Source organism: Glycine soja, chromosome 1 (assembly GCF_004193775.1).
Source record: "Glycine soja cultivar W05 chromosome 1, ASM419377v2, whole genome shotgun sequence".
Lineage (NCBI taxonomy): Eukaryota > Viridiplantae > Streptophyta > Magnoliopsida > Fabales > Fabaceae > Glycine > Glycine soja.
This window is the reverse complement of record NC_041002.1, coordinates 17697496-17706206: the sequence shown is the minus strand read 5'-3', so window position 1 is coordinate 17706206 and position 8711 is coordinate 17697496. Positions and strand designations below refer to the sequence as shown.

At 36.3% G+C, this 8711-nt stretch overlaps 1 non-coding gene across 1 annotated transcript; it reads left to right on the top strand.

The window, feature by feature from the left end:
* The first annotated feature begins 7460 nt into the window (after window positions 1–7460).
* LOC114368469 lies at window positions 7461–7567 on the top strand. Its single transcript, XR_003657346.1, has one exon. It is a non-coding gene; the product is annotated as a small nucleolar RNA R71 (small nucleolar RNA).
* The last annotated feature ends 1144 nt before the right edge of the window (window positions 7568–8711 follow it).

Genomic DNA, 8711 nt, shown 5'->3' with positions numbered 1-8711 from the left:
CTAAGCAAAAATAGACACAAAAACTAAAATAGAATACAAAAACATATAACAACAACCGAAACAGTAAAAACAAAAAACATAAAACAGATTTTTTTAAACCCTCCCCCCACACTTGAAATAGACATTGTCCTCAATGTTAGCATGCAATCAAAGGTAAACAAAGAGAACATATAAAAGAAAAAGAGAAGGAAACTCCTCAAGTGTCATTCAAGGCACATTATCACATAAAATTGACAAGACCAAAGAGTGGTCCGTCACAAATTCCTCCTCTACTTGGGGGCTCTTATGAAAAAGCTTGAGTTGGTGATCGTTCACTTTGAAGACTTTGTCGGTAACTTCACTTTTAATCTCGATTGCACCATGGGGAAAAACATTAGTAGTAACAAAAGGGCCATCTCATCTAGATCGAAGTTTACCATAAATAAGCTTGAGGCGAGAGTTAAACAAGAACACTTTTTGATCAATATGGAACTCCTTCCTATGAATCATAGAATTATGAAATCTCTTCACTCTCTCCTTGTAAATCTTGGAGTTCCCATAGGCTTCTAAGCGGATCTCCTTAAGTTCTTGGAATTGAATTTTCCTTTCCATACCTGCTTCATCAAATGCCATGTTGCAACCCTTCACTGCCCAATAAGCACGGTGCTCAATCTCCACCAGAAGGTGGCATACCTTACCAAAAACCACCCTATACGGAGACATCCCCAAAGGTGTTTGGTAAATAGTCCTATGGGCTCATAGAGCATCCTCAAATAGCTTGCTCCAATCCTTCTTGTTGGGCTGCACTACCTTTTGTGACACTTGCTTGATCTCTCTATTAAAAACCTTCGCTTGCCCATTAGTTTAGGGATCATAAGTTGTAGCAACTCTATGCACAACCCCACACTTCTGGAGTAGGGATGACAATGACCTGTTACAGAAGTGGCTCCCCTATTCACTAATAATGGCTCTAGGCACACCAAACTTGCAAAAAATGTTAAATCTCACAAAATTCACAACAACTTTAGAATCATTAGTTCTGGTGGCCTTAGCTTCAACCCATCTAGAAACATAATCAACAACAAGCAAGATATATGAAAAAATATGAGAAATAGGAAATGGACCCATAAAATCAATACCCTAAACATAAAAATCTCACAAAATATTGGGCTGTTGGGGCATCTCATGCCTGAAAAAGATGATGAAGCTCACAAACCAAGAGGGGGTGAATTGGTTTTTAAATCAAACAGACTTTTAAAAACCAAAGTAAAAAACTTCTTTTTTAGGGATCATATCATAAACTTTTGATAAACCAATATTTAATCAATCACTCTTTACACAAAATCTTTTGTTAAAGCTCTTTCCTTAAAAACATATCTTCTTCAATCTTCAGTAAATTGATCAAGACCAGAATGAGCAAGAAAGATAAGATCAAGAGAAAATGTACTCCAATTTTTATACTGGTTCACTCTCTATCTCTAGAGAACTTAATTCAGTTATCTAATCCAACTCGAATTAGATTTTCACTATGCATATAGAATTCTTACGAGCAATCTCAGTTCCTACCCTAGAAAAAAGAGACTAAGGTACTGAACCCTAAGGTCCTTTGTGAATAAAAGCCTAAGAGAAACCTACCCTTAGCCCAAGCTAGGAAAACTTATTCTAGCATGCCTTCAGAAATTCATGCATATACTAACAATGTACACGAAAAACAAAGTCAAAGAAAGACACAACCTAATCAATCATACACAAGATCTTTGCTTCAATGAATGAGTGCCTTCTTGAACTCAAGATGAATGCACAACTCACTTTTCACAGTGAGATTTTCATAAACAAAGTTTAGAAGTTGAGTCACACGGTATCTAAGCACTTTATCTTCTCTCTCTTTATCACTTACTTCTGCTCGCACTTTTCATACTATTTTTGCACTTTGAAGTGAGCAAAGGTGGTTATTTATAGAGAAAATAGTTTATAACCACCTGTAATCGATTAAATACATAATGTAACCGATTATCTCAATGAAGTAACCGATTAAATTGTTCTTCCCAAAAATTGGAAAACATTCAAGAATAATGGATTCGATTATATACTTGATGTAATCGATTAAAGTGTTCTTCCAAAAAATTGGAAAACTTTCAAGAATAATGGATTCGATTATATACTTGATGTAATCGATTAAAGTGTTCTTAATCACTTCTAAAACACTTTTAAGAGAGAAGTAATTGATTATGATCACCTGGTAATCGATTAAAGCAGAGACTCTTGAAAAACCAATCATTGTCTCAAAAAGAACTGTGTAATTGATTACGATTAGCTTGTAATTGATTAAACCGATACGAGAAACCTCTCTACAAGCTACAAACACTTGTGTAATCGATAACGATCATGCTTGTAATCGATTAAAATAAAGAGTTTTACAAACTGAAGAAATTATAGACTTTCTTCTTACTCCTACATGATGATGCATGATGCTCATATGAAAGGATAGAGAATAAGATGCAACACACAATACAACAATCAATACAAATGCCACTCAAGAGAGTTGGACATGTAAAAGACAAAACTTCTTCAAGCATCAAGGCTTAGTCTTCATGTTGCTCCCCTATCTCTAACAATCTCCCCCTTTTTGGCTTTGATGATGCAAAACTTGAATTTCTATTTGAGTGCATTTGGAGAGTCTTGAGAGTATAGACTTTTCTTAGATAAACCTGAAAGATTCTAAACACTAAGAGAAGTATTAATCCACATCATCATCATCATTAAGTAGAGTTATATATGAGTGAGTGTATGCAATGTATGTATGTAGACGCTAATGCACCTTTTCTCCCCTACATATTACTAATGCAATACACAATGCTAATGCAATATTTCTCCCCCTTTTGGCATAACAAGGCCAAAAAGGTCACAAATGTTAATAGCATAAAAAGATCAACATATAATGTGAAAAGGGAAAATACCATAGCATTTCATTCATTAAAGAACAATACATAGAAACATTAAACTATCATTAGAAACCTTAACTTCTTAATCAAAGACACACAAACATTCAAAAAATATAAGCAACTGAACTAAGCACCTAAAAACATAACTAAGCTTCATCCTCATCGGGGTTTAGGAGGTTGCTAAGGGTCAGCCTAGTATCTATGTTTTCCAGCCGGGTAGTTATGTTCTCCAGCGAATTGTGAACTTCAACTAAGTGCTATTGACGGAGGTGAAGCATAGCGTCCATCTTCTGAATCATGAGTGACTCAAAAGGACTCATTGATGTGCATGCTCTTATGGAGCTTCAGCTTCAACATCTTCATCCATTTGTTCCAAGTTTCCAGCTGCTGGCTCTCCAGCCATTATCTACTCATGGTTAGCAAACCTCATTCCAAGCTTCTTGAGATGCCTTTCGGTAATCTCACTAGATGCTTTTGTAAAATCCACTATCTCATTAGAGGCATTGACATTGAAGTAGTCAATGAATCTTGAGGCAAGCACGACATAAAGAAATTTGTAGTCCATTAATCGACGACTCTTTAACATGATGTCTTTTATCAAAAGTACCCAATTCATCTTGACACCTAATTTCAGACCATAAACAATTTGCAGATCATAGTCTGTTACCTAAGCGTGAATACTTGACCTCAGAGTGAGAATGTAGGTAATGAGGTAGACTAACATTTTGTCCTGTGCAGTCAGGCCGCCTACTCCTCAGACTCCACCCATGTCCAGACCGACTACTTCCTTCCACACTTCAGTGCCAGTTACCATTTCTACTCCATTAACAGTAGAGAAGAGATTACCTTCAAGGTCAGTGCGTGCATAGGTGTAGAAAACCTTGACTAGTTCCGAACAGAATGTTGCTTTCATATCCAACAGTTTAGACAAACCTAGTGCTTCCATTAGATTAGGAAAATTGAACCCTTGCTTAGAGAACCATTCCAAGTCTAGATACTTGGGTATCCTCACGTTCTTCACAACATAGATCATCTTGTAATTGTTCTTCTTGTTTTTTCTAGTGAACCATGTATCCAACTTGTTAAGAGTAGCCTCAGAGCATTCACTTTGCTTCGTTTTGGAAGTTTTGGCTTCTGGTTGGCTGAGGTGGATGGAGGGAGTAAATGCAGAAATAAAGGTGGTAGATGAGGTAAAGATGAAGAGATGTAACGGATTACACACAATAGACACACAAGTAATTGATCAAAATAACATAGTAATCGATTAAATTGACCCTCGTTTTGACTAAAAACCAAAAGTTGATATAAGTAATCGATTAGTATGCAATTGTAATCGATTAAATATGCCAGAAAGACTCCCCTTGAGGCCATTGTAATCGATTAAAACGTAATGTAATCGATTAAAACAGAACAAAACTCCATAAAAGACTTTTACGCTAAGGCATGTAATCGATTAATCAGTAACAGTAATCAATTAAAACAGACAATTTTAAACCATAACACCACAAACACATAAATGTTAATCAATTCAAGCACAAGGTAATCAATTAAAACAAACAATTTTCAAAACTGATAACACACAAAAAAGTAATGGTAATCAATTAAATCAAGGGATAATCGATTAAACATAACATTTTGAAAACAGATAACTCACATAAACACGTAGCAATTGATTAACACGAATGTGTAATCGATTAAAATAGGAAAAAATGAAATAATCAAAGTAAACATGTATTTTTCATAGAACAATTAAATATACAAAAACATATCAACATACTAAGACAATTTAAAGTGAAATTAATAGATGTAGAGAGCAATTTAGAGCGAGCTACATGCACTAAGCATAATATCATTCAATACTACACCCATCTAGAATGGCTAGTTCATTCCTAATAAAGAAGAACCTATCTCTAGCAAGTGGTTTAGTGAAGATATCAACTAGTTGATGCTCACTATCAATAAACTCAATGTTGCAATCACCCTTTGAAACATGATCTATTAGAAAATGATGTCTTATCTTTATATGTTTGTTTATAGAATGCATGACAAGATTATTAGTTAGATTGATTGCACTTGTGTTGTCACATTTTAAAGGAATGTGATCAACGATTACTCCAAAGTCTTCAAGATGTTGTTTCATCCAGAGACTTTGAGCACAATAGCTTCTAACTGAAATATATTTAGCTTCTGTGGTGGATTGTGCTACACAAGCTTGTTTCTTGTAATTCCAAGATACAAGAGAGTGATAACAACTGCCAAATTGTTCAAAAACAAATCTACTAGGGAATTCTGTAGCATAGGATTAACCTAGGTCAAACTCAGATATATGATTCAATATGGTCCCTACATTCATTCACTCATTATTAGGAAGGGGGAGTTTTGTCAAACAATTTGTAAGCAACTCTAAAAGAATGCGAAAACACACAAAACAAAATTGAAGAAAGAACACATAACAAGAACAGAACACAATTCAAGATTAAAAGCATCAATCCAATTCACCAATCCAATGCATACATAATTATCATAATCAAGATTAAAAGAATCAAAATCAGTTAGTCTAATGCCTCTGTTCAAGATCTAGCAGGAAAAATAAGTTAGTGTCATGCTTCTCTTCCATATCAAGAACATAAAAATCAGCAGGAAAAATAAGTTCACCAACCCGAACCAACACATCCTCTATGAAACCTGTGGGGTGAGCAACACTTCTATTTGCCAATTGAATCACCACACTCGTAGGTTGCAAAGGTCCAAGAGATAAAGAATTGAAAATGGACAGAGGCATGACACTAACTGATGCTCCTAGATCTAGCATGGCATTCTCAAATTTGTTGTTCCCAATAATGCAATGTATACAGAAAGTACTTGGGTCCTTACATTTCTCAAGAATGTAAGGAACAGATTTACCTATCAATGCTGACACATTTCTGCCCATGCTAATCCTTTCATTGCCCTTGAGCCTCCTTTTGTGGGTGCACAACTCCTTTAGAAACTTGGCATATCTTGGAATTTGCTTAATGGCATCTAGCAGAGGTATGTTCACCTCTACTTTCCTAAAGGTCTCCAAGATCTTGAACAGAGGCATGACACTAACTGATTCACCAATTCCCCAAACTAATGGACAGAGGCATGATACTAACTGATGCTCCTAGATCTAGCATGGCATTCTTAAATTTGTTGTTCCCAATAATGCAAGGTATATAGAAAGTACCTGGGTCCTTACATTTCTCAGAAATGTGAGGAACAAATTTACCTATCAATGTTGACACATTTATGCCCATGCTAATCCTTTCATTGCCCTTGAGCCTCCTTTTTTGGGTGCACAACTCCTTTAGAAACTTGACATATCTTGGAATTTGCTTGATGGCATCTAGCAGAGGTATGTTCACCTCTACTTTCCTGAAGGTCTCCAAGATCTCCTTATCCACTTCTTCCATCTTTTTGTTTGGAATTGCTCTAGGTGGAAATGGAAGAGGGATAGGAGGCTGCTGCAAGTCAGAACTACTAGAAGAAGGTCCACCTGCATGAAAATTTTTGTTAGCTCCCTCTTGATCAAGAAGCTTTCTCTTTTGTACAGCTAGCTCATCCTCTTTTTCAGGTGTAGAGTGAAGCTTGGCAGGTTCGAGTGCAGATGCTGTTACTCTTGGAGACACTTCAATTTGCTTGCCAGACCTCAAGGTGATGGCACTCACATTTTTCGGATTCTGCACCGTTTGTGAAGGCAATTTGTCAGAATTTTGGGACTAAGCTTGGTTCAACTGAGTAGCCATCTACCCCATCTGATTTGTCAGACTCTGAATGGAGGCTCTTGTCTCTTGCTGAAATTGCATATTCTGGATGGTCATTTGCCTCACTAACTCCTCTAAGGAAGGTTGAGAAGGGGCCTCAGTTGCTTGTTGTCTTTGCTGTTGTTGCTGCTGCTGCTGCATTGGAGGAGGAACATATGGCTTGTTTGGACCAGCGACATTCTGGAAGGGAGGGACAGGCTGTTGTTGCTGTGGAGGATTTGCCCATCTCAGATTTGGATGATTCCTCTAAACTGGATTGTATCTGTTGCTTGAAAGATCATAATTATTCTGCTGTTGTTGGTTTTACTTCTGAGGGGGTCTATTATAAATGTTTGCAGCATAGGCTTCAGGTTGCTCATTCACTCCAGATTGCTGCAAAGAAGGACATAGATCTGTATGGTGATCAGCAGAAGAACATAGACCACAGACTCTTGCAACAGTAACAGGTGCAGATGCAAATTTCTGATTTATGGCAAGCTGAGTTACTAGGTTGACCAAGGCATCAAGTTTTTCCTCAAGCTTCTTATTTTCAACAGATGAAGATGAATCCGTGGCCACATCATGGACTCCTCTAAGGATAATAGCATCATTTCTTGCACTGAATTGTTGGGAGTTGGAAGCCATCTTCTCAATCAGATTCCTAACCTCAACAGGAGTCATATCACCAAGAGCTCCACCACTGGCAGCATCAATCATACTCCTCTCCATGTTGCTAAGTCCTTCATAGAAATATTGCAGAAGAAGTTGCTCAGAAATCTGGTGGTGAGGACAGCTTGCACACAATTTCTTGAATCTTTCCCAGTACTCATACAAGCTCTCTCCACTAAGTTGCCTGATGCTTGAAATGTCTTTTCTTATGGCAGTGGTCCTAGATGTAGGGAACAATTTCTCCAACAACACTCTCTTAAGTGTAGAAGCAAAGCTTCATGGTGAATCAAAGGTGATTCAAAGGTGTTTTGATGATAACAAAAGATGATGACAAAGGTGATGACAAAAAGCTCAAAGATCAATCAAAGAACAACTCAAGTGAATCAAAGATCAATCAAAGAACAACTCAAGTGAATCAAGAACAATTCAAGAGTTCAAGATAAAATCAAGAAGAATTCAAGATCTCAAGAATCAAGATCAAGATTCAAGAATCAAGAGAAGGCTTAATCAAGATAAGTATAAAAAGTTTTTCTCAAAAAATGAGTAGCACATGATTTTTCTCAAAACATGTTTACCAAAGAGTTTTTACTCTCTGGTAATCGATTACCAGATTGTTGTAATCGATTACCAGTAGCAAAATGTTTTTTGAAAAAGTTTTCAAATTGAATTTGCAACGTTCCAAATAATTTCAAAAAGCTTTAATCGATTACAATGTTTTGGTAATCGATTACCAGTGCCTTTGAACGTTGAAATTCAAATTCAAATGTGAAGAGTCACATCCTTTCACATAAAAGCTTTGTGTAATCGATTACACTTATTTGGTAATCGATTACTAGTGACTATTTCTGAATAAATCAAAAGATGTAACTCTTCAAAAAGGTTTTGACTTTTTCAAATTGGTTTTAAGTTTTTCTAAAAGTTATAAATCTTCTAAATGGTCTTCTTGACCAGACATGAAGAGTCTATAAAAGCAAGGCTTAGTTTTGCATTTTGAATCATTCATTCTATCAATCAATCTTTTCCAATTCATTCTTTACACAAGCAAGTTTTCCACATTGATTTCTGAGTCTCTTTCAACTTCTTCTTCTTCTTCCTTTTGCCAAAAGCTTTCCAAAGTTTTTTGGTTTTTCTAAAACTTGAAAACTTGTGCTATTCATCTTTTTCATTCTCTTCTCCCTTTGCCAAAAAGAATTCGCCAAGGACTAACCGCCTGAATTCTTTTTGTGTCTCTCTTCTCCCTTTTCCTAAAGAACAAAGGACTAACCGCCTGAATTCTTTTGTGTCTCCCTTCTCCCTTGTCAAAGAATTCAAAACGACACAGTCTGAGAATTCTTTTGATTCTTCCTTTTCCCTAATA